Raw genomic sequence first — 21,807 nt, 5'->3', positions numbered from 1 at the left:
CTGATGAGAATATTTCATAATCTATGGAAAATGTTGGTGGACCTATGCGTCCTTTGTTCATCTTTTAGTACATCAAAGAGTAACATCAGCATCTGCTTTCATTTACAGAAGAGATTAAAGATGTTTTACAATTATAGCTAATGACAAAGAGAACGATGGAATGAGCCCATAAGGTGTAGGATGTGTGTATGGTCATCAGATACATTAAGTTGTACAAGGCACATACAGGTTTGTAGCTCATCGAAGGCAAGTTTGCACAAAGTAAGTAGGATGTCTGCAGTTCTTCAAATTTCATTAATATAAAATAACCTATATCAAAGTCTGATTATCAAATAGTTTCCATTTTAATCAGAAAGTAAGCATCAAGTTAAGGGTTTAAGGAATAATCGATAAAAACCTCAAATATAATACATGATCAGAACTAGAAAGCAGTAATTTCTGCAGAAAACAAACAGGTAAGATAGCCGACGCACTGACATGGCTATTTAATATATTCTTATAAAAAGTAACAGTTTTCATTCCTGAAGATGCCTCATGTTTTAAAAAAGGAGAAAAGGGTGATTTTAGAAATTATAGACATATTTAATCACACTTTAGCTCTGGGAGAAAACTGATTGGAAATGTAATGAACACTTCAATAAGTAAAAACTGATTGTGTCAAACCAAACCCTGCTTCTGTAAAGGTAAATTACTTGAACTTCTTAGTATTAACTGAAAGTGGTAATAAGCTAAAGCAGCAGTTCTCAAACTGTGGGTCGGGACCCCATTTTAATGGCTTGCTGGGACCCGGGGCCAAAGACGAAGCCCGAGCCACACCACCCAGGGCCAAAACCCAAGTCCCACTGCCCCGGGTGGCAGGGCTCAGGTTATAGGCTCCCTGCCTGGGGCAGTGGGGATCAGGCTTTGGCCCCCACCACCCACAGCAAAAGAGCTTAGAAGGGCTCAGGCTTCAGTCCCCCCTACTGGTGTCATGTAGTAATTTTTGTTGTCAGAAAGGGGTTGCGGTACAATGAAGTTTGAGAAACCTTGAGCTAATGGATAAGGAGAAGATTGAAGACAATGTACTTGGATTATCAAAATTCTGCCATGTCCTTGAGCTGAGATTAAAGAAAATAACCACAGAGCAAGTGTCAAAACCCTGTCACTTACTAAATTTAGGTATGCAATAAAAACTGTGTGTGTGTACGTATACTATCCAACTACATGTAAGAAGGAAAATCGGGGATTAGAAATTACTTTAGATGAGTGATATCCAGTGTATTTATTATGGATTTGATGAAAACAAGTTGGTGAAATTTGCTAATGACAATTTATAAGCTAAAGAACTAAAAATGTGAGGAATTGCAGAACCAATTGAATAAAAAAAAACAGAGGGATTGAGTTGAAGGAAAACAGTTCAGATTTAATTTGGAAAATCTACAAAATAATGCAGGTAGCAAAAATTTATGATGATAGGTTTTTAACTTGCATTATCTTCTCACAGAAGATACACCCAAGAATCATTATAAAGCATGCAAACATAGGACTGGAATGGACCTCAAAGGGTTATCTATCCCATCTCCCTGGGCTAAAACAGGATTACAAATAGCTACCATCTCTGGTAGGTGTTTGCTTACCCTCTTCTTAACAACCTCCAGCAATGGGGAGTGCACAACCTCCCTAGATAGCCTGTTCCAGTGCTTAACTGTCTTTATAGTTACAAAGTTTCCAACCTACATCTCCCTTTTATGGCAAACTAAACCATTATTTCTTGTCCCACCTTAAGTGGCCATGAACAATAATCAATCACCATCCTCTTTTAAATCGCTTACATATTTGAAGATTTGTCACCCTTATCCTTCTCTTCTCTAGACTTTTTCCCATAGGTCATTTTTTCCTAAACCTTGTATTTTTGTTGCTCTCCTCCTCAATCTCTCCAATTTGTTCAAATATTTCTCCAAGTATGGTGCCCATACTCCAACTGCCAACAAGTAGAGTAGAACGTTTACCATTTGCGTCCTATTAACACATCCCAGAATGACATGGCCTTTTTCGCACCAACACCACACTGTTGGCTCATATTCACTTTGTGATCCATTATAACCCATGATCCTTCTTTTCAGTACTGCTACCTAACCACTTATGCTCCATTTTGTATTTTGTGTTTGATTTTCCCTAAGTGCATTACTTTGCATTTGTCTTTACAGATTATGAATAGTTTAATAGTAGTAAGGCATCATCCAGAGCACTATGGTCGATTTTGGTCACTGATGCTCAAGGAAAAAAAAATAAAGCAGAGAACAAACAACAACAATAAAACAGAAAAACAATTTAAAGTCTGGAAGTGGATGTAAGTATAGTCTCAAAATTATTTTAAAATTACATTTTTCATACATCTCAGTTAAAACTGCATGGGTACAGGGAACAGTCAGATACACTCTCTCTCTCTCTCTCTCACACACAGTTTTGCCACATGAAGGGAACAAATATGGAAACATAATAAATTTAACAATCAAAAATAAAGACCAAATACTTGTAGAATTGACTGTTCCGGGTAAATTGTTTACTAATATTTCAAAAACATTAATTTTAATAGTTTATCTATATATATTTTTCACTAGCACAAGAAAGCAAAATCTTGTGTTTTGAGATAGGCTCTGCGAGAGACAGAAATGAATTTCCTTTCCCTTTCTTCTATACACAAACTGGAACAACCTGGAGGTGGGTGTTATGTGTCTGTGGTGCATAGGCCAACCACATTCAGTTGTGAATAGTAGCTTGGTGGTTTGAGCCCTCCAAAGATGTGGCAGTTTCTCAGATATTACAATAAAGAGTACAGTATCAGAACCTAACTAGAACATGATTGTAGTAGCTGGAAATTATGGGAGGTAGTCAAAAGTTAATGTTCTTCAAAAGTAACTGTAGGGGAAAAGTCAGACTTCATAGGAATTCCGAATAATAGCTGATTAGAGTCCTAACGTATGAGTGAAAGTTAAGAAAATTGTTCCTGGAGGAGAAGGAAAAAAGTTAGTCCCTCTAAAACAGGAGTGGGCAAACTTTTTGGCCCAAGGGCCACATCTGGGTATGAAACTGTATGGCTGGCCATGAATGCCCATGAAATTGGGGGTTGGGGTGCGGGAGGGGGTGAGGACTCCGGCTGGGGGAGCGGGCTCTGGGGTGGGGCCAGACATTAGGAGTTCAGGGTATGGGAGGGGGCTCCAGGCTGGGGCATGGGTGCGGGGGGGGGGGGGGAATTGAGGGCTCTGGCTGAGGATGCAGGCTCTGGGATAGGGCTGGGGGTACAGGAAAGTGCTCTGGGGTGGGACCAAGGGTTTAGAGAGTGTGAGGGGGATCAGGGCACCAGCCCACGGCCTATGGGAGCTATGGGGGTGGCGCTTGGGGTGGCGGCAGCATGCCAAGCCTCCTGGCTGCCCCTACGCATAGGAGCCAGAGGGGGGACATGCCACTGCTTCCAGGATCCACGGCACATGTGGATTGGGGCAAACCCCCGACCCCACTCCCCAGCAGGGGCTTGAGGGATGGATTAAAATGTCTGAAGGGCCGGGTGCAGCCTCTGGGCTGTAGTTTTAGAGCTGGAGTGGGCAAAGTTATGTAAAAGCTGAAACCATTACTAAAGAAGGATACATTCTGACTGCTTTAACACCTCTAAAACCAGCAACATTTTTCACTTCATTTCTAAATCTTATCCATCATTGTAAGATACGCCAAGTGTCCCCCACATTTATTAACATTAAATATGAAAATATAGCAACAGTTTAACTGTATGAAATTCTGTTCCTCTATGGAAAGGAGAAAGTTCATAATTTTCCAGAACAATGCACAACCCTATGTCACCAGAATGGTGAATGTAAACCTGTAAATACCAGAAAACTGCTGCCATTTTAGGAATGAGCGTAGGGCAGAGGAGGGACATATTGCATATGTGAAGTGAAACAGTTATTTGAACACACTTAAGTTCTACATTTTAAGACATTCAAAACCATAAAATATGTGGAAATTGTTTCAAACTATACCCAGTCCCTTTAAAACTCTTGGACCTTAAAGTTGGATACATTAGTGACATAAAATCCACATGTGGAATGCTGAGTTATGTTACTGTTTCACTAACTGCAGTAGTTCCCTTTCAAAGTTTCTCTCTGTGGCTTTTTGCATATTGCTGAATAAATAACGTTGGGACTAGCTTACTTTTCTTGGAGGCATTATATAAGATTATTTTCTTAGTCTCCTCCTCTGATTTAGTACACCTTTTAAGATAATCTATCAATGTTTTGGATATCTCATTCATCATCCATTACTGTGTGTGTCATTAATTAGAGGAATGGAACAAATCACTGAACTATACATTTTTTCCATATTCATCAAACAAAACAGCCACCCTCACTGGCACTCAATGAACAGGGACAAGTTGGTTTCATCCACTACAATGGGAGAATTACATCACCACAAATCACTTGTATGGATGGTGTGAATTTCAAAATTTGACACCATCAAATCTGGGGCCTCTTATGGTACCGAGGAGCAAAGATGAGTGCCCCAACATTCAATATAAAAGGAGCGAAACATTTTTGTCTGTGAAAGATGAAAATGCTCATGAAGGAAATTGCTTAAACCAGTTAATTAACTGCACTGGAGCACTGGTTCAGTGGAGCCTTGTATAAAGAAATAAATGACTAAAACAAAATGCTGTGCCCCACAAAACTTAAAGAGACACATCAGTTATGTAACAATACATTTCTTTGTACTGACCATTATAAATGGGAAACAGAGAAATTATTTAAGTGGAAAAACCTGTATTCTTGATGAAGAATATCATTATCTGTGCCTAACTTATTGGTGGCATCAAGAAGTCTTTCTTATAAATTAGGGTCTCTCTTAAAACAAAGTCAGGGCACATGCCTACACTTAAACTCTGTCACATGCAGCTGGCCTGGCCTTTACTACTAGTAAAGTAGTACTGCAAAAGATCAAGTATTAGATTTTTTCCAAATATTTTCTATTTATGAATCCCTTAATTAATTGATAATTCTCATCTTTTGCTTTTTTGGATTTGCTGATGCCCTCAGCCCAACAGGAAAGAAAGATATGAATACCCTTTTCATCATTCCATTCCCCTCCCTGAGTAGTGAGTTCTGTCTTTCAGAATATCATTTATTTTCAAGAAGTATATGAACATCAAAACCTAGTGGGAGAAATTTGAATGCTAACATACGTAAGTTTTTCTCTCTAACATAAAAACAAGGGAATGAAATGCAAAATAATGTAAAAATCAATGTTACATTAAGATTAGATATTCTTAAATAGAATAAATCATGAAATGCAGAAAGGTAATGGAGGCTGGCCAACTACTGAGTTTGTCCATGTTTTCAGATTATGAGACTCAGTCTATAAAAACTTATTTCTACTTTATTTTTTATTAAAGACCCTATCTGAGATTTAAAAAAAAAAAAATAGTGGCTCTGAACTCCACCCCATGGGAAAACCCAAATGTCCAACTGAAGTATTCTGACCCAAGGACCTTTTGTTGCCAAGTGGCAGAGGGCACAAAGATACATAAGGGTACAGAGACCCCCTGCATTCACCCCTGCAAGGTCCCTAATGAAATTCTGTATCACACTTATCATCATCATGAGATGTATGACCAGAAACTATGTGAGAAGTAATGTATAGTTCTGTATACTGTTCTCTAGCCGTTGGTCACTCAAATGCAGCATGCCTTGAGGAAAACTCCTCCAGACTGGAGGTGGGAGACCTTACCTCCCTGGTGAACCACTCTCTCTCACACTACAAGTCTATTAGCATATTGAGTCAAAAGCTAATGAAGAGCTTGCAGAGACTTCTGAAGGAAATTAACAGGAAGAGGTAAACAGTGGGAAGGAGGGATGACCTGTATTTCAGATGAAGATCAAAGGTCTGGCCTATCTGGGGTGCAAACACATGTTCTGCCATCCTACAGTGTGTGAAGACAAACTACCAGAAGCCTTAATCTTATAAAGGTGAATCTCAGCCATCCTGGCTGAAAATGCTGGGAAGAGGACTTGGGGTAAGCTATCCTGTAAAAAACTTGAATATCTTGAGAGTTAAGTTTATGCACTAGAAAATGCGTTATAACTTTGTTTTATTTGTAATCCTTTGTTTCCAATATTCCCACATCTTGAATATAGCATACAGTTCTGGTCACCCCACCTCAAAAAAGAGATATATAAAAATTGGAAAAGGTACAGAAAAGGGCAACAAAAACAATTAAGGGTATGGAACAGCTTCGGTAAAAGGAGAGATTAAGACTAGCATTTTTCATCTTGGAAATGAGATGACTAAGGGCTTGTCTATACTACTACTTAAGTCAATGTAAGTTACGTCACTCAGGGGTGTGAAAAAAAACCAACCCCTTGAGCAACATAACTTACATGAACTTAAAGTGATGTCTACACTGCGCTATGTCAGCAGGAGATACTCTCCCGATTTATCGCCAATTTAGCGTGGTAGTGAAGACAAGCCCTAAGAGGGGATATGATAGAGGGCTATAAAATCATGACTGGCATGGAGAAAGTGAATAAGGAAGTGTTGTTTACTCCTTCCCATAACACAAGAACCAGGAGTCACCCAGTGACATTAACAGACAGCAGTTTTTTGTTTGTTTGTTTTTAAAAAAAAGGAAGTATTTCTTCACACAACACAGTCAACCTGGAGAATTCATTGCCAGGGGATGTTGTGAAGACCAAACTATAACAGGGTTCAAAAAAGAACTAGGTAAGTTCATGAAGGATAACTCCATCAATGGCCATTAGCCAAGACGGTCAGGGATGCAAACCCATGTTCTAGGTATCCTTGGCCTCTGATTCCCAGAATCTGGGATTGGAAAACAGGGGATGGATCACTTGATGATAGCCCTGTTCTGTTCATTCTCTCTGAAGTATGTGGCATTGGCGACTGTGGGAAGACAGGATACTGGGATAAACGGACCATTGATCTTACCCAGTATGATCGTTTTTTGTTCTTACTATTGTTTGAATCTCCATTCTTTGATAATAAACTTATTCTTTTCACTGCAAACATATCTAAGTGCTGTGTGTTATGCAGAGTGGTGATCCTGAGTTGAATCTTTTAAGTTGGAGTATACTATTCCTTCGGGAACAGAGAATCTGAGTTCTGTGATCGTTCCGTAGAAGAGGGGCTGAGGACTCCAGAGCAATGGTTGGAGGATTTGGGAGTGTGTCTGTGCTTACCACTAACCCGTAAAATAGGGCTTGAGTTGCCAAGACTGGTGCAGTGTGAGAGCTGTTCAACAGCAGGCACAGACAAGACTTCCTCACACTAAGGGCAGGCAGTAGCGAAGTGCCTCTCAACTCTGGGTACTCCTGGAAGCATCACAAGCATATGCACTAAGAACTAATCAAAGTTGCTATGAGAACATGCACAGTCTATGTTTAAATAGAATACATAACCTTTCTGTAGCTTTAATGTAGTTTTTTGCATTATATATGCGATTATGAATATGCTTTTTGCCATCTCATTCTGTCAACCCTCTAATATTTACATGCTTTTAAATAAAACAAACTCTCCCATTAAAAGAAATTAATATTTTACATGAAATAATGGTACTGCATCAGGCTATTTTCTGTCCACTATGTAAGATGGAGTTTGAGCAGAGTCTAATTCCTTCATTAATAGGATCAGATACTGAAGAATGAAGTTCTTATAGTGGGGAAAAAAACAAAACGAATTAATGAAAACAAATTGTGTGTGTGAGATTTAAATGGGGTAAAATGTTTCAGATTACTAATTGTGTTTCTATAAACTGCACTAGCAACAAATAGCTGTTACCTAAACTTATGCTACTAAGGAGAAAAAAGTATCCTAGTTTGGAGACAACTGGAACCGGATACATTAGAGTATTTTATCCCTATTCAACAAAACATTCAGTTTCTCTGTGCCAACTCCAGATCACAACTATTCATATAGTCCAATGGACACTCAAAATGGCCTGTTTAGCAGCATTATTCAGGGAGTAATTGCTGAATGTTGACAGATTAAACTTTAACAGTGCTTTTTAAAAGTAATTATCGTTAACTAGATTCAGCTTTCAGAGTAGCAGCCCTGTTAGTCTGTATTCGCAAAAAGAAAAGGAGTACTTGTGGCACCTTAGAGACTAACAACTTTATTAGAGCACAAGCTTTCGTGAGCTACAGCTCACTTCATCGGATGCATTTGGTGGAAAAAAAAAAGTTTTTTTTCCACCAAATGCATCCGATGAAGTGAGCTGTAGCTCACGAAAGCTTATGCTCTAATAAATTTGTTAGTCTCTAAGGTGCCACAAGTACTCCTTTTCTTTTTAGGTTCAGCTTGATTCATTGGCTGATTTCAATTTCAACTGAAAACAAACCTATACACAAAGTTGCATTTTCCCCTTTGATTTAATACATTATCTTTAGGATTACTAATAAATAATCTGGAGAGCTCCAATTTATGCTTTGTAATTTCCTCAAGCTTTTGAAGCCTTTACTTATTAACATTTATCAATGGAATGGAAAAATCAGAGAAACAGAAGAAAGAATTGTTACATATAATTCTAGGCATCCACGATAGCCTTTTTTAAAATCAGGGTGGATAAAAACCAATGATTTTTTTTAATTAAAAAAAAATCAGATTTTTATTTAAAATGGATTTTTTTGATAAAATGCTTTTTGAAGAAAAAACCTATCTAAAGATAGTTTTAATTAAGATACATTATAGCTCAAAGATATCTCATCATGGAATAGGAATTATAAATTCTAATTCGATAGTATGAGACAATATATTCATGTAATGTTTAAGAAAAGCTTTGTAAATGAGTTCCAATAGTACATGGATTAGGGACCCAATCTTATGGAGTTCCAGGGGCTTCTGTATAGATTATTTAGGTTATTCTTTCTATCGCCCAATGGGACTCAGTGCTCAGTCTAGAAGATACATTCCAAGATGCTTAGTTTTGTAGTTCTTAAACTGTGGATTTGTGTCTCCAGAGATAACATGCTTAACAGCAAAAATGTTTTTAAATAAATAAATAAATAAATAAATAAATAAAGGTGAGAAATAACAGACCTCAACCCTATTGTCCCTCTGCAAATTTGTGAATACGGAGTCAATCCCTTATCTCTCTCTAAAAGTACAAAGTTTCAAAAAGTTCAATGAATAGAAGATTGTTCAGGGGGAATAGATCTGGACAAGGAGAAGTCTGAAGATAAATGTGAGAAGGGAGGGACAGTCAGTAGAAACAAAAGTGAAACTGTTTGAGCAGCATATTCCAGAAGTCTTGAGGTCTTTCTGAGTGTAGCCTTCATTGATTTGAGATATACATACCATTCTCTCACTTGAAGGGAAAACCTATAATGGCAGCAGGCCGTAAGAGAGATCTAGTTTGGGAATATTTTAATGAAGTTCCTCTACCTGTGGGTAAGACAGTCATGCATGCAAAATGCAAACAGCACAAAAAAAAGAACTGCACGGCCTGGTTGGCCGAATAAAACAACATCATGAGAAGTGTTCCTTCTCAGGGGGAAGTGTGTTGAAGATGATGAAAGGAACATGTGTGAACATGCAGGATCTTCAGGTTGGTAAACTTTTTTTATTTCATACTTCTTTCTTAAGGACTGCCTGTCTTCCTTCTGGACTATTCTTGAATTCTCATGTTTGAGCAAAAAATATAGCTGTTACTCTATGGTACTATCATTTTAGATGCAGTTGTGATAAAAAGAATAAATAGCTGAAATTGGCAGATCTTCCTTTTACAATTTCACCTTTAAAGTAGTACTGAGTGTCAGTGAATGCAATGAGTAATACTAAATGAGCAGTAAATACTAATTTAATAATAATTAAATAACTGCATCAACTTATTTTGTTTAGGAGAATCCATCCTCAACATACAGGATTCTGAAGAGACTGTCCACTTTCAAGATCACTATCATTTTCTATAGTTTCAGAGTTATCTGCCAATGATAATATTTCAGTCACATCATGTAGGTTACATAGCCACAGTATATCCCCTGCAGCAAAAAGAAAAAAAAAATCTCCATCATCCAGAAACAACCATAGATAAGTTTGTGATAAGAACCAGCAGATGACAAAAAGAGATAATTGATGAAAAAATTGCCTGGTTTGTTTATGCAACAAACTCTGCTTTCCGTATGACTGGAAACCCACACTTCCTTAATATGGTTCAGTCATTAAGACCAGGATACAGTCCACCCAACAGAGCAGCAATTTGCCTGCGACACCTGGATAAAATATATGAAAGAGAAATTGAGCAGTGTGCAAAAAGTCTACAGCAGGGATTGGCAAACTACGGCCCATGGGCCGGATCCGGTCCCTCAGGGCTTTGGATCCAGCCCACAGAATTGCCACCCCATGGCGCCGCGGGCCCTGCACCACTCCCAGAAGCGGCCGGCTCCATGTGCCTCCAGCCCCTGGGGGAGGGGGAGCAGAGGGCTCCGCACGCCGCCCTTGCCTGTGGGTACCTCTCCCCTGAAGTTTCCATTGGCCAGGAATGGGGAACTATGGTTATGACATAGACATCCAGCAATCATCCCTCCATAATGCCAATTATAATAAACTTCAGAGCTAAGGGTGAACCATTCAAGAAATATATGTTTGTTGATGATGTTTTAAAGAAAGTCACACCAGTGAACTGGTGGAAGTCACTTAAGCGCTTCAATTCAGAGACAGTTGAAGTGATAATCTCACTTTTAACAGCAGTAGCTTCTTCTGCCGGTGTAGAAAAAATATTTTCTTCCTTTAGACTAATTCATTCCAAATTGAGAAATCGTTTGGGACCTGAAAAAGGAGGAAGGTTTGTTTTTCTTTTCCAGATTATGAACAAACAGGAAAATGAAGGTGAAGACGACTGAGTTAGCTGCAGAAGCCAATATTTTAAGTTTCTCATGTTGACCTGGCTGAAATAGTCCATTTAATATTTAATTTAATTAAAATAGTTAAACAATTAACAAAAACAAACTTGATTTTAAAAAACTTGAATGTTTAGCTAAATTCAAACATTAATATACTTGTCTTGTTAAAATATTATATGTTTGCTGTTGAAGAAAAAAATCCAGAATACATAATGTTTTAGTTAAATAAAACAATTTAAATGTCTATCTGGTGATTTCTCCTAATACAGCATGGCAAGAAAATCCTCCAAATATTAATGATTGACCTGTTGAACTGGAGATTGTTCACCTCACAAAGACTTCATAAATATCTGCTTCAATTACCCTTGGTAAATGTAATAACCAAACCATCATTAATTTTCTGACATAGCTGTAAAACTAATCTGAAAAGTTTTCAAAATAAATCACTTTAAAAATGTATAGAGTGTACCTTCTAAAAATAAAACCTACATCTATCTCTGAGTTGTAGAGAGTATGTATTAAGGTTATAACAACCAACAAGAATGAACTTTTATGTAGAAATCCATGATTAAATCAAGTATTTTAATCCAAGTCTTTTAAACCCTAGTTAAAATCTTATAAATTCCACTGAGTTTTTAGAAATGATCCTAACAGTTATGTTACATATTTTTCCAACTTACCAAGGAAAAATGTTCTGCCACAGAGGAAAAAAAGTTTGTAATGCTTCACTTTATAAGATGGACAGCAATATCTTGGCTGGGGGAGGGGGCAGAAAAAGTTTTATCTCCTTCTCTCTGTATAGACTTCTCTGTTGCCTTACCAAACTATTGAAAAGTTGGCAGCCCAGGCACAAAACCTATCCACCTGTTCCATGAAAACAAAGAAAAAAATTAATGATATTTTACTTGACCTTTATTATTTCCCAGGTGAATAAGCAAGACAAATTTTGCTAAGCTTTTCTAATTTAACAAAATCAGTTCGCTTTTAATAAATATTTGTATTAATATTTACTCTACAAATGTGTTTTTAAAAAGTGTAAATGAGGGCCTACTTACAATGGTTTGAGTCTTGCATAGTATGACCTGTATAAATTTCCTCAGATTATGTGAATGTACCTTTCTCTTCACTTGTAATATCCAAGCTATTCTGATTCTGGGCCTCTTAAATAGAGATCACCACCACCAGTAAGGTATGTGGTGAGTAAAAAGTGTCCCTTCAGGAAGAGATTAATATCAAACTTATTTCATTAGAAACTAAATTTGAATTCAAGATTCTACTAGCTCAGAGGTGGGCAAACTACGGCCCGTGGGCCACATCCGTCTCCGGCCCCTCCCCTGCAGCCTCAGCTCGCTGCGCCACCAGCACTCTGGCCTGCCACTCCTGCCGGGTAGCGTGGCGGCAAGCTCCTGCCGCTCTGAGTGACATGGTAAGGGGGTGGGAGTGGGGAGGTTGTATAAGGGGCAGGGAGCAGGGGGGTTTGGGACATGGGTTCCCAGGAGGGGGCAGTCAGGGGACAAGGAGCAGGTGGGGTTGGATGGGTCGGGGTTCAGAGGAAGCAGTCAGGACGTGGGAAGGGGCAGATAGGTGGAGGCACAGCCTTCCCTACCTGGCCCTCCATACAGTTTCACAACCCTGATGTGGCCCTCAGGCCAAAAAGTTTGCCCCACCCCTGTACTAGCTTCTATCACTCTCCATGGATTTTTCAATAAAGTCTATGAACGGGGAAAAAAACAAAGAACATCCCTTCTTCCTTTTAACAGCCAAAGGGTTGGAGGCTTTGTATTTATCATACCTACTCAATGGAAATTACAAGAGAGAGAGTCCCTTAGTAATTCCTAGGACAGAGGTAAAAATACAAGTGCCGTTCCCTTTTCCAGCAACAGTGAAATGGGGAGGCTTGGCTTCTCACCTACATGATGCCCCTGAACACCAGAGCGTCCTCTGTTTATTCAGTATTTGGCAAAAAATTTAAGTCCTATGAGAGGACATGGGTGTATGTGTGAATGACTAGATGGGGGGCGGGGAAGAAAGCATTGCTGTAACCAGGTAAGAAACAAAATAGGATAACGAAAACACAAAGGATTTTTGGGGAAGGTGGAGAGGGACAAAAATAGAGGTGTAGTGGAATACAATGTAGGGAAGCGAAATGGACATAAGGGAGTGTATATATATCCTACCCCCATTACTTCTCCATGATTTTGATCAAAATTGTATGTTGCTGCTCTGGATCAGCAGCAACTAACAAACCACTGTGTTTAGTGAGGGGGCAAATGGGGAAAGGAATGAAGGGATAGGATGACTGGGGATAGGAAGAAATAGGATGGAGCAAAACCAGTGACTAGACACGGAAGATGATGTGAAGGTGCAGGGATAGTCAGCAACTGGCATGCCGTTGGATGCCAGGAACAGTTGAGGGCAGAACCAGAAGATATGAGGAATGAGGAAGAATCCCTCAGTAAGGTACAGCATGAAGTAGAGAGAGGATGACTCCCAAAGAAGGGGGAGCATAAAAAAGTGGGGAAGAGGGTTCTTGGAGGAAGCCCCCAGCTGGGAACAATAGCACCAGATGAAGGCAACTTGGAACTGAACATGAATGAGCACTGACCTCACACCCCAAAACCCAAGTAAGTGTTCCCTTTCCCGCCACTATTTTCTTTTATGTCTCACTACTAGAAATAGATTCTAAGACCTTGGCAGTTGTGAAGTCTTAATAAACCTGGAGCCAATCCAGCTTTGAGTCCACTAGGCCAAGAGTCAGATACGCTTGCTCATCAAGAGCAACAGCCACATAACTCTGCCTTCCTATGTGGCCTCCTTTTGCCCAGAGTTCAGAAAAAGCGTATAGGGAACCCAAAAGGATGTAGTAGGGCAGATATACTGTGCATTGCTAGCAGGGCTATACTTCAAGTGAACAGGTGCAAGCAAATAATTTAAGTAATCTTATTTAATTCATAAGCAAACTGTTCCATATTCATGTATACAATCATAAAGCTTACTAAAGCGATATGGTTTAATAACTATTAAACAAGTACTATTAATTTAGGAATCCACTAGACACTATAAACTCAAAGAAAGGGTGCTTGTTCACTCCTCATTATAGCGTCAGTGAATCAAAGAGATGATCTTAAACAACAAAAGCCTGACAGGGCTGGCTGCATTTTCTTCTGTCAAACACATGGAACAAAAAAACCAAGTCTCAAATAATGGTACTGATCAATGACTACATTTATAAAATGAATCAGTCTCTTCAAATCCAAATGCAAGATCTTACCCAAAGCTCTGAGAAATACTCCACCTTTCTTCCTCAATGAATTTATTGATGCCAGAAGTCATGGTGTATTTGTGGAAATTCTTAATCTTAGTGGGGAAAAAGTTAAGATGAACATGTGAGACCAAGGTCAGGATCGGTAACCAATCTAGGATATTGGTTTAACCTACTAGCCTTACTTTTACGGTTTTGTCATTTAAATGCCAATATCATTAACAAACAAGATTCAAAATATTAACTGTAAATTAAGGTTTCAGCCATCTGCTTAATTTTTTTCTTATATCCCCCAAAAAAAACTACTCCAAAAGCTGAATTCCTGCATTTATCCATATACTCATTCTCAGGTGAAATCTTTGGCAAAATTTTGATGGTGACCTTTAAACATTTCAAAATCAGATACTTCCCTGAAACATAAAAGCAATCTAAATTCATCCTGCTAAAAAGGTAACATCCATAAAATATACTGTTGGGTTTACTACCATCAACTCAAACTTAACAGCGAAACATGATCTTTCCTACAAAATCTCCTCTCCCCAATTCTCACAAGTTCTCATTGTGAGCATACCATCATCCTGTGTGTGTCATTGAGGCCAATAACCCAAGAGGTCACCTGGAACTCCCCCGCCCCCACTCCCACCGCCCTCTGTCCTCACACCTCCAGATAGCATCCCAGTCTTGCAACTTCTTTCACTACATTTGTAAGATCTACATCTTCCTTGGTCCACAGAGATAAAACCATCAGGCAAGTCTTCATCACTTCTACTTATTCTAACCTTTTCCTCACTAACCGCCAAAACACCCATTTCACCCCATTCCTATTCCTAAAAAAATGTAGCCACAAAGATAATTATATCTCCTAGTCATCATTCTGACCATATGACTTGCTCTCTTCAAATTCTTCCCTAAGTTGCCACAGCACATCAAGGTCAAATTTCCTATAATCACTTTCAAGGCCCTACATAACACTGACCATCTCTTCTTAACCAGCTTTGATTTTATTCTTTTATTCAAAACGCATGTATTGTTCATTCATTAAGCCTTTTTCAGTAGTATTCTTGCTACTACTTATTTGAAATAGAATCCATTTCTGTTTATTTTCTATTTTTTAAATTTCCCTGCATTTGGAACAAAATATTAATCTACAAGGCAAATAACTAAATTGGTACACATTACACACAATTTCAACCACCACTGGACCAAAAGTCAATAGAAACATATAAACAACAAACAGAAACAAAGGCAGAAGCAATAAAGAAAAAGTGGCTTAACTTGATAGCTGCCTGGTATGCTCCACACTCACCCTCCCTCTCAAGCCTCTTAGTAAATTTATATTGATTGTAATTATATTGAACCATTAGTTCAAAGTTTATTTAAATGGAGGCTTTTCAACTGCTGAAGTCAGCACCAATGCTATTCATGACTCCACGCCTATGAGAACAGACCCATTTTCCCTTCCTGGAACAAATCTCAAACAATCTGAAACCTAGGACTGCAATGTTCAACTTCACAAACTAAGTGCTTACTCAGCAGGCATCCAGAAAGTAATGCATTACCCCACTTAACCATGCTAGCACTATTATCCATTTTACATAAGAATCCATAACAACAACAAGTGTATTGTTTGACATATTGCAAAACATATGGGCAAACAACAGATATTTTGTCTGACCCCTGTCAGGTAAATTAATTTCCTTAACAGTGACAAAATGTCACAAGAACAGCAAAACAAGACAACACAGAAAAAAATTATCTCCAATAGTGGAGAAAGCCTATGGCAACTCAAATATATTCAGTGAGATGAAATGTCTATGTTAAAAAAATAAACTGTGCAGAAGTAATTTTCTATTCCTACTGTACAAGCTTCATCTTTTGAGTCATGTATAGTATCAAATGCTATACTTCACAGTAAACTAATTTTATGAAATCATATGGTTGTCAGAAAGAGACAGCATTATTTTATTTATTATTTATAAGGCACCTATCCAGAGCTCCATTCCATTAGAGGAATTCATTTCATTTTAACCTTATGTTTCACGTGCAGTACAAATGATTATTTTAAAAATAGCTAACGAAATTATCTAAAGCCCAAAATCTAAACACTAAGCAAAGTCAAATATAAACAACAGGAATGATGGCCACACAAGTTTTACACAGTGTAGTTTCTAATCATATGTATTTTTTACCAAGGCAAAATACATCAATTTAGAAAATGTAATCAATGTTCTTTAACATTTGTGATTATGAGGAATTACCTTCAGGATCAAAAGCAGCACTACATGAATACCAATCTCAAATGATACTGCAAGAAGAAATTCTCAATTTTCTAGTCCCATGACAAAATAAAGTAAATCAAGACTATTAAATCATTTAAAATTTTTGACAGGACAGGCGTATGCTTAGTTATTGACATTTGTATCTCCATTTCCCTGCCACCCACAGTCGTTTTTCTTAATGTTGGATCTAAGATTCCAGAGATTCCTGGAACAAACATTCCTGACTTGTTTTCTGTAACAACTGTTTAAAGTAAGTAAGCTGAAAAGCTGTAAAACTGAAATGTGCAATCTAAATTTCTAAATAAAGTCCAAACATTAAGTGCGCCAAGATTTCTTATTACTGTAAATAATCTGAAAACTTTACTGATGATCGCTCAGTCCTGTTTTTGAGAAAGAACCATTTTACCTGCTGTAACAGAAAGCTGTCTGATATAATTTTGTCTTTCACACTGAAGCAGATCAATGAATATTTGTGACAGCCGGTGCCTCAACTATCCAATAAACCAGATTTAATGTTAAACTATTGTAATTTTATTATTGCATCTATACACTGTATGTTATCCAATCAAAGACACACTCCTAAAACAGGAATACTCCTACACCAAGTTGGGATGAAGACTCTTCAACTGGATACAAAATGTCAAAGGTAATTATGTTGACTTTAATTAGTAATTATGTGTAAGGTATCCAATTTAAAAAAAGTCTAAAATACACATTCAAAGCATCTTTTAAAATGAGCAAATAAAAAACCTTGCCCTGCACACAAGGTTGACTTTATAACTAAGTAGTGGAGCCAAACAAAATAGGCATGGACTTAATTAAATCTGTTGTTACATGTAATTGTGTAAGGATATTTTAATTAAAGGCCAACATAATACAAAACAAGCTAATGAAGACTTAACACCTGGGCTAATAAAGCCCTCAGAGAATTAAAAACAGAGGGCTTCTGGCTACACAAGGAGACAAGTCAAAGCAAAACTGACAGACACTGACCATAGACACAGCTTGATCAGTCATAAAAGCCTGAGACAGATGTTAAGACACAACATGCTGCTGTTAGGAGGGACAAAGCTTACTGCTATGTAACATTTTCACCTTCCTAAATCAAGGGATTGGTACTAAATTCAGACACAGCTATGGTTCCTCATCATAGGGATAACCTAACCTAACCTAACTACTGAGAGGAAACCCATCTTTAATTCCACAGAATGCCAAATCAAAGGAAGAGGAAAAAATGTGAGCACTGTCAAAGACAAGAGAACTGGGGAAACCCCAGTCCCAAGAGGGGCAGTGAAGAAGTTAGCATGCCAGTCTAGACCCAGACAGCCATAAAATGCGTTGAGTACTGCGGCTGGGTACAGAGATGAACTGTTAGAAAACAAGAAAGTTTGTGCTGGCTGCTACAAAAGCATTCTGGAATTAAAAACATATTTCTGTTCTTGTAAAATTCAGCAAAACAAACAGCAAGATAAATTGGTGTAACCATTACTTTTACCAATCAAAATCCTGTATATTGAAAATTGGATCCAAGTCAAATGGCAGCTATTTTATTCCTGTCTGTTCCTAATACCATATAATGATGAAATCATTGAAAATTGTAGCTCAGGGCTTTGAAAGGTAATTTCTCACTGAGTTAGAAAAAAGCAGAACTAGTCTCAATTTTTTCATTTACTTGGAGGTTAATTTGATTACTGATGTTAGTAGTTGTCTGGTCAGAGCAAATGAGAGATGTTAGTTAAAATATAACACTTTAGCAATTTAGAGACCCACTGGCAGCTTGACTTTTCTTTTTCTTTTCTTTTTTTTTTTTTTAAACTAGAGGGGAAATATATACAGTACATAGCACAACACTGCAGAATAAGTCTTAACAACTAATGTAATCATTAAAGCACTAATGCTGATTGGTTTTTTTCTGTTAAGTGAACAGAATGTTTTTGAGAGGTGCTGGATTGAAAGCTCTCTGATCCCTCTATCCCTGTCAAATACCTCATTGTCGTCCCTGTCACTCAGGCTCAGTCTGTGCTGGGGGATCTTCAGCTCCTTCTTTTGCCCTGCACATTCAGGCCATGGCCAAACTCTGTTGCCTCTTCACCCATATAATTAAGATCGAACCTTTTCATTGTCCACACAGTTAAAACTCATCTCCAAAGTTTACTACTGCAAATTTCCCCCTCTTCAGTGTAACCTACATCAGTTTCCCTCCAATCCATTCATAATGAAGCCAATAAGATGATCTGGTCAGATCATCCTACTCTTAAAATACTTCCATGGCTTCACACTTTCTTCACCAGATAAAGCTGAATTTTCTTGTTCTCTCCTTTAAGACTCTACATGTCTCTGCCTCTCTGTACCCTGTTTCTCTATCTCTCCCCTAGCCAGCTAACAGATTTTTTTCAATAATCCCAGCAGCACATGAATGCCCTTTACGAGATGGTTCAAAAAACCCTTATTTTTATTTATATCCCGCCTTAAGGCCTACGTCTTACATGACAATTAGCCAAAATCATCTACTTGTTTATCTTAGAAAGTACTCCATCATGCTCTGCACTTCACTGAGTAACCATGTAATAGTATTGATATTACATCTGTCCTTCCTCACCTACACCCCACTATTATTTACATTATGGTATCACGTAGGCACCCCTCTGTGCAAACACGGAATAAAAGTCTCTGCCCTGAAGAGTTTTCAAACTAAATAAACATGGCAGACAAATCATTAACATAGAAAGGATATAATATGCAAGCACAATGAATAGTGTGATGGTCAGCAAATGTCACATTAGTGCTACAATTTGTGTGTTGTTCCAGGTTTCAGAGTAGGAGCCGTGTTAGTCTGTACTGGCAAAAAGAAAAGGAGTACTTGTGGCACCTTAGAGACTAACAAATTTATTTGAGCATAAGCTTTCGTGAGCTACAGCTCACTTCATCGGATGCATTCAGTGAATCCAATGAATGCATCTGATTAAGTGAGCTGTAGCTCATGAAAGCTTATGCTCAAATAAATTTGTTAGTCTCTAAGGTGTTGCAAGCACTCCTATTGTTTTGTTCCAGTGTTTTATTGCAGATTTGGGGGCATGGTTAAACTTTGTTGGGATAAGATTAGCTAAACAAAGACAAAGGAAGAGAAGGGAAGGAATTCACGCAGATTCAGGCTGGAAAAACGACTGAGGAAGGAGGTGGGAAGAAGTTGAAGTGGGCAGCTAAACAGCAAAGGAGAGAGAAAGTCCAGAGTAAAATCTGTAGAAAGCTATGAGGCACTGACGACATCATCAGTACCTGAAAGTCCCTGCAGCAGCTCCTCACCTCTGGTCCAGACAGCTGCATTTCTAGGCAGCCCATCCCAGCAGTTTCTCTTTCTTCTTCAGCCCTGGTCTACACTAGGCATTGAGGTCGAATTTAGCAGCATTAAATCGATTTAACCCGTCCACATGATGAAGCCTTTTTCAACTTAAAAGGCTCTTAAAATCGATTTCCTTACTCCACCCCCGACAAGGGGATTAGCACTGAAATCGGTTTTGCTGGGTCGAATTTGGGGTACTGTGGACGCAATTAGATGGTATTGGCATCCGGGAGCTATCCCAGGGCGCTCCATTTTGACCGCTCTGGACAGCACTCTCAACTCAGATGCACTGACCAGGTAGACAGGAAAAGGCCCGCGAACTTTTGAATTTCAATTTCCTGTTTGGCCAGTGTGGCAAGCTGCAGGTGACATCAGCAGAGGTGATCATGATGGAGTCCCAGAATTGCAAAAGAGCTCCAGAATGGACTGAACGGGAGGTACGGAATCTGATCGCTGAAGGGGGAGAGGAATTCGTGCTATCAGAACTACATTCCAGTTTTTGAAATGCCAAAACATTTGTCAAAATCTCCCAGGGCATGAAGGACAGAGGCCATAACAGGGACCCAAAGCAGTGCCGCGTGAAACTTAAGGAGCTGAGGCAAGCCTACCAGAAAACCAGAGAGGCAAACGGCCACTCCGGGTCAGAGCCCCAAACACGCCACTTCTATGATGAGCTGCATGCCATTTTAGGGGGTTCAGCCAACCCAGCCATGTTGTTCGTCTCCTTCAATGGAGATGGAGGCAACACGGAAGCAGGTTTTGGGGACGAGGAAGACTATGAGGAGGAGGTTGTAGATAGCTCATAGCAAACAAGCGGAGAAACCGATTTTCCTGACAGCCAGGAACTGTTTCTTACCCTGGACCTGGAGCCAGTACCCCCCGAACCCACCCAAGGGCTGCCTCCCGGACCCGCCAGGCGGAGAAGGGACCTCTGGTGAGTGTACCTTTTCAAATACTATACAAGGTTTAAAAGCCAGCATGTTTAATGATTAATTTGCCCTGGCATTCGTGGCTCTCCTGGATATACTACCAAAGCCTTTGCAAAAGGTTTCTGGAGAGGACAGCCTTAGTCCATCCACCATGGTAGGACACTTTACCACTCCAGGCCAGTAGCACGTACTCGGGAATCATTGTAGAACAAAGCATTGCAGTGTATGCTTGCTGGCGTTCAAACAACATCCATTCTCTATCTCTCTGTGTTATCCTCAGGAGAGTGATATCATTCATGGTCACCTGGTTGAAATAGGGTGCTTTTCTTAAGGGAACATTCAGAGGTGCCCGTTCCTGCTGAGCTGTTTGCCTATGGCTGAACAGAAATGTTCCCCGCTGTTAGCCACCTGGTGGGGGGAGGCAAAATGCGACCTTGTAACGAAAGAACATGTGCTATGTATGTAATGTAAACAGCAAGGTTTACCGTGAAAGAGTGTACCCATTGTTCTATAAAATGTGTCTTTTTAAATACCACTGTCCCTTTTTTTTTCCTCCACCAGCTGCATGTGTTTCAGGGATCACAGGATCTTCTCCTTCCTAGAGGCTAGCGAAGATTAGAAGGTGAAAAAAACGCACTCGCAATTAAATGTTCTCTGAGCTCATGCTGTCCTCCCACACTGACAGAGCACAGACGAAGGCATGGAGGCAGACAATGTCAGAGTGCAGGAAAGCACAAAATGACCAGGAGGAGAGGTGGCGGGCTGAAGAGAGGGCTGAAGCTGAAAGGTGGTGGCAGCGTGATGAGAGGAAGCAGGATTCAATGCTGAGGCTGCTGGAGGATCAAACTAATATGCTCCAGCTCCAGGTTAAGCTGCGGGAAAGGCAGCAGGAGCACAGACCGCTGCTACTGCCCTGTGAAACCAACGCCCTCCTCCCCAAGTTCCATAGCCTCCTCACCCAGACGCCCAAGAACACAGTGGAGGGGCCTCCGGCCACCCAGCCACTCCACCCCAGAGGATTGCCCAAGTAACAGAAGGTTGGCATTCAATAAGTTTTAAACTTTTAAAGTGTTGTGTGGCCTTGTCCTTCCCTTCTCCACCACCCCTCCTGGGCTAC

General features: G+C 39.3%; 1 protein-coding gene across 9 annotated transcripts in view; it reads right to left on the bottom strand.

The window, feature by feature from the left end:
* TBC1D5 (TBC1 domain family member 5) overlaps positions 1-21,807 on the bottom strand; it is a 488,374-nt gene that overhangs the window by 454,540 nt on the left and 12,027 nt on the right. For 2 of the 9 annotated variants that reach the window (XM_038389865.2, XM_038389861.2), the window contains exon 2: positions 11,561-11,744. The exons of the other annotated variants lie outside the window; for them this stretch is intronic. The gene's annotated coding sequence lies outside the window, so the exon portion shown is untranslated. The remainder of the gene's footprint in view (positions 1-11,560; positions 11,745-21,807) is intronic. 9 annotated transcript variants of the gene reach the window in all.

Source organism: Dermochelys coriacea, chromosome 2, assembly GCF_009764565.3.
Source record: "Dermochelys coriacea isolate rDerCor1 chromosome 2, rDerCor1.pri.v4, whole genome shotgun sequence".
NCBI classification, from domain to species: Eukaryota; Metazoa; Chordata; order Testudines; family Dermochelyidae; genus Dermochelys; species Dermochelys coriacea.
This window is presented reverse-complemented; position numbering and strand designations above follow the sequence as displayed.